The sequence below is a fragment of the Schistocerca serialis genome, chromosome 7, assembly GCF_023864345.2.
Source record: "Schistocerca serialis cubense isolate TAMUIC-IGC-003099 chromosome 7, iqSchSeri2.2, whole genome shotgun sequence".
Taxonomy (NCBI): domain Eukaryota; kingdom Metazoa; phylum Arthropoda; class Insecta; order Orthoptera; family Acrididae; genus Schistocerca; species Schistocerca serialis.
The window spans coordinates 477,282,876-477,292,608 of NC_064644.1; positions in this window are offsets into that span (position 1 = coordinate 477,282,876).

The following is a 9,733-nucleotide window of genomic DNA, read 5'->3' on the forward strand; positions in this document are numbered from 1 at the left end:
GCGTTTTTCCCACATTGGCGTTTTTCCCACATTTGCGTTTTTCCCACATTTGCGTTTTTCCCCACATTCGCGTTTTTCCCACATTCGCGGTTTTCCCACTTTTGCGGTTTTCCCACTTTTGCGTTTATCCCACGTTTGCATTCTTCCCACATTTGCATGTTTCCCACTTTTGCGTTTTTCCCACATTTGCGTTTCTCCCACATTTGCGTTTTTCCCACATTTGAATTTTTCCCACATTTCCGTTTTTCCCACATTTGCGTTTTTCCCACAATTGCGTTTCTCCCATATTTGCGTTTCTCCAATATTTGCGTTTTTCCCATCACTCATGAACCCATCCTACCAACCGATTCCTTCTTCTACTCAAGATGTGAGAAAAATTCTCTTCTGCCATATTTGCGATTTTCCCATAATTGCGAGAGTCCAATGCTAGTGATTTTCCTATACTTGCGATATTCCCATTTTTATGATTTTCCCATTTTTGGGACTTTCCCATTTTTGCGATTTTCCCGTTTTTCCGATATTTGCGTTTTTCCGATATTTGCGTTTTTCCGATATTTGCGTTTTTCCCATATTTGCGTTTTTCCCATATTTGCGTTTTTCCCATATTTGCGTTTATAGCATTACTCACGAACCATCTTCCCAAACGATTCCTTCTTCTAGTCGAATTGTGCCTCAAAAATCTCTTCTCCATATTTGCGATTTTCTGATTTTCCGATTTTTGCGTTTTTCCCATATTTGCGTTTTTCCCACATTTGCGTTTTTCCCACATTTGCCTTTTTCCCATATTTGCGTTTTTCCCATATTTGCTTTTTCTCATATTTGCGTTTTTCCACAGTTGCGTTTTTCGCATTACTCACGAAACATCCTACCAACTGATTCCTACTTCTAGTCAAATTGTGCCACAATATTCTTTTCTCCCATATTTGCGATTTTCTGATTTTCGGATTTTTGCGTTTTTACCATATTTGCGTTTTTCCCCTTATTTGCGTTTTTCCCATTGTTGCGTTTTCCCATCTTTCGGTTTTTCCCATATTTGCGTTTTTCCCATATTTGCGTTTTTCCATTATTTGCGTTTTTCGCATTAATCACGAACGATCCTACCAACCGATTCCTACTTCTGGTCAAATTGTGACACAAAATTCATTCTCCCATATTTGCGATTTTCTGATTTTCCGTTTTTGCGTTTTTCACATTTCATTTGCTTTTCCCTTATTTACGCTTTTCCCATATCTGCGTGTTTCCCATATCTGCGTGTTTCCCATATTTGCGTGTTTCGCATATTTGCGTGTTTCCCATATTTGCATTTTTGCCATATTTGCGTTTTTTCCATATTTGCGTTTTTCCCATATTTTCGTTTTTGCCATATTTTCGTTTTTGCCATATTTTCGTTTTTCCCATATTTGCATTTTTGCCATATTTGCGTTTTTTCCATATTTGCGTTTTCTCAATATTTTCGTTTTTGCCATATTTTCGTTTTTCCCATATTTGCGTTTTTCCCATATTTGCGTTTTTCGCATTACTCACAAACATCCTACCAACCGATTCATTCTTCTAGTCAAATTGTGCCACAATATTCTCTTCTCCGATATTTGCGATTTTCTGATTTTCCGATTATTGCGTTTTTCCCATATTTGAGTTCCTTCCACATTTGTGTTTTTCCCATATTTGCGATTTTCCCACATTTGCGTTTTTCCCATATTTGCGTTTTTCCCATATTTGCTTTTTCCCATACTTGCGTTTTTCCCATAGTTTAGTTTTTCGCATTACTCACGAAACATCCTACCAACTGATTCCTACTTCTATTCAACTTGTGCCACAATATTCTTTTCTCCCATATTTGCGAATTTCTGATTTTCGGATTTTTGCGTTTTTCCCATCTTTCCGTTTTTCCCATATTTGCGTTTTCCCCATATTTGCATTTCTCCATTATTTGCATTTTTCGCATTAATCACGAACGATCCTACCAACCGATTCCTTCTTCTGGTCAAATTGTGCCACAAAATTCATTTCTCCCATATTTGCGATTTTCTGATTTTCCGTTTTCTGCGTTTTCCACATATCATTTGCTTTTCCCTTATTTACGCTTTTCCCATATCTGCGTGTTTCCCATATTTGCGTGTTTCCCATATTTGCGTTTTTCCCATATTTGCGTTTTTCCCATATTTGCGTTTTTCCCATATTTGCGTTTTTCCCATATTCGCGTTTTTCCCATATTTGCGTTTTTCCCACATTTGCGTTTTTCCCATATTTGCGTTTTTTCCATATTGGCTTTATTCCCATATTTTCGTTTTTCCCATATTTGCGTTTTTCCCATATTTTCGTTTTCTCATATTTGTGTTTTTCCCATATTTGCGTTTTTCCCAAATTTGCGTTTTTCGCATTTCTCACGAACCATCTTCCCAACCGATTCCTTCTTCTAGTCAAATTGTGCCACAAAATTCTGTTCTCCCATATTTGCGAATTTCTGATTTTCCGTTTTTTGCGTTTTTCCCATATTTGCTTTTCTCCCATATTTCAGTTTTTCCCACATTTGCTTTTTTCCCATATTTGCGTTTTTCCCATATTTGCGTTTTTCGGAATTTGCGTTTTCCAATATTTGCGATTTTCCTATATTTGCGATTTTCCCATATTTGCGTTTTTCCCATATTGCGTTTCTCCCATATTTGCATATATCCCATATTTTCGTTTTTCCATTATTTGCAGTCTTCCTATTAATTACGAACCATCCTACCAACCGATTCCTTCTTCTAGTCAAGCTGTGCCACAAAATTCTCTTCTGCCATATTTGCGATTTTCTTATTCTACGATTTTTGCGTTTTTCCCATATTTGCGTTTTCCCCAATTTTGCGTTTTTCCCACATTTGCGTTTTTCCCACATTTGCGTTTTTCCCACATTTGCATTTTTCCCACATTTGCGTTTTTCCCACATTTGCGTTTTTCCCACATTTGCGTTTTACCCACATTTGCGTTTTTCCCACATTTGCGTTTTTCCCACATTTGCGGCTCTCCCACATTTGCACTTCTCCCACATTAGCGCTTCTCCCACATTTGCGCTTCTCCCACATTTGCGCTTCTCCCACAATTGCGCTTCTCCCATATTTGCGCTTCTCCCATATTCGCGCTTCTCCCAAATTTGCGCTTCTCCCAAATTTGTGCTTCTCCCAAATTTGCGCTTCTCCCATATTTGCTCTTCTCCCATATTTGCGCTTCTCCCATATTTGCGCTTCTCCCATATTTGCGCTTCTCCCATATTTGCGCTTCTCCCATATTTGCGCTTCTCCCATATTTGCGATTCTCCCATATTTGCACTTCTCCCATATTTGCGCTTCTCCCATATTTGCGCTTCTCCCATATTTTCGCTTCTCCCATATTTGCGATTCTCCCATATTTGCGCTTCTCCATACTAGCGTTTTACCCACATTTGCGTTTTTCCCATATTTGCTTTTTTCGCATTACTCACGAAACATCCTACCAACCGATTCCTTCTTCTAGTCAATTTGTGCCACAAAATTCTTTACCCCCATATTTGCGGTTCTGTGATTTTCCGATTTTTGCGTTTTTCCCATATTTGCGTTTTTACCATATTTGCGTTGTTCCCATATTTGCGTTTTTCCATATTTGCGTTTTTTCCACATTTGCGTTTTTCCCATAATTGCCTTTTTCCCATATTTGCGTTTTTCCCATATTTGAGTTTTTCCCACATTTGAGTTTTTTCCCATAATTGCGTTTTTCCCTTATTTGCGTTTCTCCCTTATTTGCGTTTCTCCAATATTTGCGTTTTTCCCACATTTGAGTTTTTCCCACATTTGCGTTTTTCCCACATTTGCGTTTTTCCCACATGTGCTCTTTTCCCACATTTCAGTTTTTCCCACATTTGCGTTTTTCCCACATTTGCGTTTTTCCAACATTTGCGTTTTTCCCATATTTGCGTTTTTCCCACATTTGCGTTTATCCCGTATCTGAGTTTTTTCCATATTTGCGTTTTTCCCATATTTGCGTTTTTCCGAAATTTGCGTTTTTCCGATATTTGCGTTTTTCCGATATTTGCGTTTTTCCGATATTTGCGTTTTTCGATATTTGCGTTTTTCCGATATTTGCGTCTTTCCGATATTTGCGTTTTTTCCATATTTGCGTTTTTCCCATAATTGCCTTTTTCCCATATTTGCGTTTTTCCCATATTTCAGTTTTTCCCATATTTGATATTTTCCCATAATTGCGTTTTTCCCTTATTTGCGTTTCTCCCTTATTTGCGTTTCTCCAATATTTGCGTTTTTCCCACACTTGCGTTTTTCCCATATTTCCGTTATTCCCATATTTGCGATTTTCCCATAATTGCGAGATTCCAATACTAGTAATTTTCCCATATTTGCGATTTTCTCATTTTTGCGTTTTCTTCATAATTGCGTTTTTCCTATATTTGCGCTTTTCCCATTACTCACAAACCATCGTACCAACCAATTCCTTCTTCTAATCAATTTGTGCCACAAAATTCTCTTCTGCCATATTTGCGATTTTGTGATTTTTTGATTTTTGCGTTTTTCCCATGTTTGCGTTTTTCCCAGAATTGCATTTTTCCCAGAATTGTGTTTTTCCCATATATGCGTTTTCCCATATATGCGTTTGTACCATATTTGCGTTTATACCATATTTGCGTATTTCCCATACTTGCGTTTTTCGTATATTTGCGTTTCTCCAATATTTGCGTTTTTCCCATACTTGCGTTCTTCCCATATTTGCATTTTCCCATATTCGCGTTTTTCCCACATTAGCGTTTTTCCCACATTTGCGTTTTTCCCACATTCGCGTTTTAACCACATTTGAGTTTTTCCCACATTTGCGTTTTTCCCACATTTGCGTTTTTCCCACATGTGCTCTTTTCCCACATTTGAGTTTTTCCCACATTTGCGTTTTTCCCACATTTGCGTTTTTCCCATATTTGCGTTTATCCCGTATCTGAGTTTTTTCCATATTTGCGTTTTTCCCATATTTGCATTTTTCCGAAATTTGCGTTTTTCCGATATTTGCGTTTTTACGATATTTGCGTTTTTCCGATATTTGGTTTTATCCGATATTTGCGTTTTTGCCGATATTTGCGTTTTTTCCATATTTGCGTTTTTCCCATAATTGGCTTTTTCCCATATTTGCATTCTTCCAATATTTGCGTTTGTCCCATATTTGCGTTTTTCGTATATTTGCGTTTTTCCCATATTTGCGTTTTTCCAATATTTGCGTTTTTCCCACATTGGCGTTTTTCCCACATTTGCGTTTTTCCCAAATTTGCGTTTTTCCCACAATCGCGTTTTTCCCACATTCGCGGTTTTCCCACTTTTGCGGTTTTCCCACTTTTGCGTTTTTCCCACGTTTGCGTTTTTCCCACATTTGCGTGTTTCCGACATTTGCGTTTTCCCACATTTGCGATTCTCCCATATTTGCGTTTTTCCCATCACTCATGAACCCATCCTACCAACCGATTCCTTCTTCTACTCAAGATGTGAGAAAAATTCTCTTCTGCCATATTTGCGATTTTCCCATACTTGCGAGATTCCAATGCTAGTGATTTTCCTATACTTGCGATTTTCCCATTTTTATGATTTTCGCATTTTTGGGATTTTCCCATTTTTGCGATTTTCCCGTTTTTTTTCGTTTTTCCGATATTTTTGTTTTTCCGATATTTGCGTTTTTCCGATATTTGCGTTTTTCCCATATTTGCGTTTTTCGCATATTTGCGTTTTTCCCATATTTGCGTTTTTCCCATATTTGCGTTTTTCCCATATTTGCATTACTCACGAACCATCTTCCCGAACTATGCCTTCTTCTAGTCAAATTGTGCCACAAAATTCTGTTCTCCATATTTGCGATTTTCTGATTTTCCGATTTTTGCGTTTTTCCCATATTTGCGTTTTTCCCACATTTGCGTTTTTCCCACATTTGCGTTTTTCCCATATTTGCGTATTTCCCATATTTGCTTTTTCTCATATTTGCGTTTTTCCACAGTTGCGTTTTTCGCATTACTCACGAAACATCCTACCAACTGATTCCTACTTCTAGTCAAATTGTGCCACAGTATTCTTTTCTCTCATATTTGCGAATTTCTGATTTTCGGATTTTTGCGTTTTTACTATATTTGCGTTTTTCCCCTTATTTGCGTTTTTCCCATTGTTGCGTTTTTCCCATCTTTCCGTTTTTCCCATATTTGCGTTTTTCCCATATTTGCGTTTTTCCATTATTTGCGTTTTTCGCATTAATCACGAACGATCCTACCAACCGATTCCTACTTCTGGTCAAATTGTGCCACAAAATTCATTTCTCCCATATTTGCGATTTTCTGATTTTCCGTTTTTGCGTTTTTCACATTTCATTTGCTTTTCCCTTATTTACGCTTTTCCCATATCTGCGTGTTTCCCATATTTGCGTGTTTCCCATATTTGCGGGTTTGCCATATTTGCGTGTTTCCCATATTTGCGTGTTTCCCATATTTGCGTTTTTCCCATATTTGCGATTTTCCCATATTTGCGTTTTTCCCATATTTGCGTTTTTCCCATATTTGCGTTTTTCCCATTTTTGCGTTTTTGCCATATTTGCGTTTTTTCCATATTTGCGTTTTTGCCATATTTTCGTTTTTGCCATATTTCCATTTTTGCCATATTTTCGTTTTTCCCATATTTGCGTTTTTCGCATTACTCACGAACATCCTACCAACCGATTCCTTCTTCTAGTCAAATTGTGCCACAATATTCTTTTCTCCCATATTTGCGATTTTCTGATTTTCCGTTTTTTGCGTTTTTCACATTTCATTTGCTTTTCCCTTATTTACGCTTTTTCCATATCTGCGTGTCTCCCATATTTGCGTGTTTCCCATATTTGCGATTCTCACATATTTGCGTTACTCCCATATATGCGTTTTTCCCATATTTGCGTTTTTCCATTATTTGCGCTTTTCCCATATTTGCGTTTCTCCCATATTTGCGTTTCTCCAATATTTGCATTTCTCCAATATTTGCGTTTTTCCCATTACTCATGAACCCATCCTACCAACCGATTCCTACTTGTACTCAAGTTGTGCCACAAAATTCTCTTCTGCCATATTTGCGATTTTCTGATTTTCCGATTTTTGCGTTTTTCCCACATTTGCGTTTTTCCCACATTTGTGTTTTTCCCACATTTGCGTTTCTCCCACATTTGCGTTTTTCCCACATTTTCGTTATTCCCATATCATCGTTTTTCCCATATTTGCGATTCTCCAATAATTGCGAGATTCCAATACTAGTAATTTTCCCATATAAGCGATTCTCCCATTTTTGCGATTTTCCCATTTTTGCGTTTTTCCCATTTTTGCGTTTTTCCCATATTTGCGCTTCTCCCATTACTCACGCACCATCGTACCAACCGATTCCTTCTTCTAATCAATTTGTGCCACAAAATTCTCCTCTGCCATATTTGCGATTTTGTGATTTCTCGATTTTTGCGTTTTTCCCATTTTTGCGTTTTTCCCATATTTGCGTATTTCCCACATTTGCGTTTTTCCCATTTTTGCGTTTTTTCCATATTTGCGTTTTTGCCATATTTGCGTTTTTTCCATATTTGCGTTTTTGCCATATTTTCGTTTTTGCCATATTTCCGTTTTTGCCTTATATTCGTTTTTCCCATATTTGCGTTTTTCGCATTACTCACGAACATCCTACCAACCGATTCCTTCTTCTAGTCAAATTGTGCCACAATATTCTCTTCTCCAATATTTGCGATTTTCTGATTTTCCGATTATTGCGTTTTTCCCATACTTGCGTTAATTCCACATTTGTGTTTTTCCCATATTTGCGTTTTTCCCATATTTGCATTTTTCCCATATTTGTGTTTTTCCCATATTTGCGTTTTTCCCACATTTGCATTATTCCCACATTTGCGTTTTTCCCATATTTGCGTTTTTCCCATATTTGCTTTTTCCCATATTTGCGTTTTTCCCATAGTTTAGTTTTTTGCATTTCTCACGAAACATCCTACCAACTGATTCCTACTTCTAGTCAAATTGTGCCACAATATTCTTTTCTCCCATATTTGCGAATTTCTGATTTTCCCATATTTGCGTTTTTCCAATATTTGCGTTTTTCCCGTATTTGCGTTTTTCCATTATTTGCGTTTTTCGCATTAATCACGAACGATCCTACCAACCGATTCCTTCTTCTGGTCAAATTGTGCCACAAAATTCATTTCTCCCATATTTGCGATTTTCTGATTTTCCGTTTTTTGCGTTTTTCACATTTCATTTGTTTTTCCCTTATTTACGCTTTTTCCATATCTGCGTGTTTCCCATATTTGCGTGTTTCCCATATTTGCGATTCTCCCATATTTGCGTTACTCCCATATATGCGTTTTTCCCATATTTGCGTTTTTCCCATATCTGTGTGTTTCCCATTCTTGAGTTCTTCCCATATTTGCGTTTTTCCCATATTTGTGTTTTTCCCATATTTGCGTTTTCGCATGTTTGCGTTTTTCCCATATTTGCGTTTCTCGCATGTTTGGGTTTTTCGCATAAGTGCGTTTTTCCCATATGTGCGTTTTTCCGATATGTGCGTTTTTCCCATATTTGCGTTTTTCCCATATATGCGTTTTTCCCATATTTGTGTTTTTCCCATATTTGCGGTTTTCCCATATTTGTGTTTTTCCCATATTTGTGTTTTCCCATATTTGTGATTCTCCCATATTTCGGTTTCTCCCATATTTGCGTTTCTCCCATATTTGCGTTTCTCCCATATTTGCGTTTCTCCCATATTTGCATTTCTCCAATACTAGCGTTTCTCTAATATTTGCGTTTTTCCCATTACTCATGAACCCATCCTACCAACCGATTCCTTCTTGTACTCAAGTTGTGCCACAAAATTCTCTTCTGCCATATTTGCGATTTTCTGATTTTCCGATTTTTGCGTTTTTCCCACATTTGCGTTTTTCCCACATTTGTGTTTTTCCCACATTTGCGTTTCTCCCACATTTGCGTTTTTCCCACATTTTCGTTATTCCCATATCATCGTTTTTCCCATATTTGTGATTCTCCAATAATTGCGAGATTCCAATACTAGTAATTTTCCCATATAAGCGATTCTCCCATTTTTGCGATTTTCCCATTTTTGCGTTTTTCCCATTTTTGCGTTTTTCCCATATTTGCGCTTCTCCCATTACTCACGCACCATCGTACCAACCGATTCCTTCTTCTAATCAATTTGTGCCACAAAATTCTCTTCTGCCATATTTGCGATTTTGTGATTTCTCGATTTTTGCGTTTTTCCCATTTTTGCGTTTTTCCCATATTTGCGTATTTCCCATATTTGCGTTTTTCCCATTTTTGCGTTTTTTCCATATTTGCGTTTTTGCCATATTTGCGTTTTTTCCATATTTGCGTTTTTGCCATATTTTCGTTTTTGCCATATTTCCGTTTTTGCCTTATTTTCGTTTTTCCCATATTTGCGTTTTTCGCATTACTCACGAACATCCTACCAACCGATTCCTTCTTCTAGTCAAATTGTGCCACAATATTCTCTTCTCCCATATTTGCGATTTTCTGATTTTCCGATTATTGCGTTTTTCCCATACTTGTGTTAATTCCACATTTGTGTTTCTCCCATATTTGCGTTTTTCCCATATTTGCGTTTTTCCCATATTTGTGTTTTCCCATATTTGCGTTTTTCCCACATTTGCATTATTCCCACATTTGCGTTTTTCCCATATTTGCGTTTTTCCCATA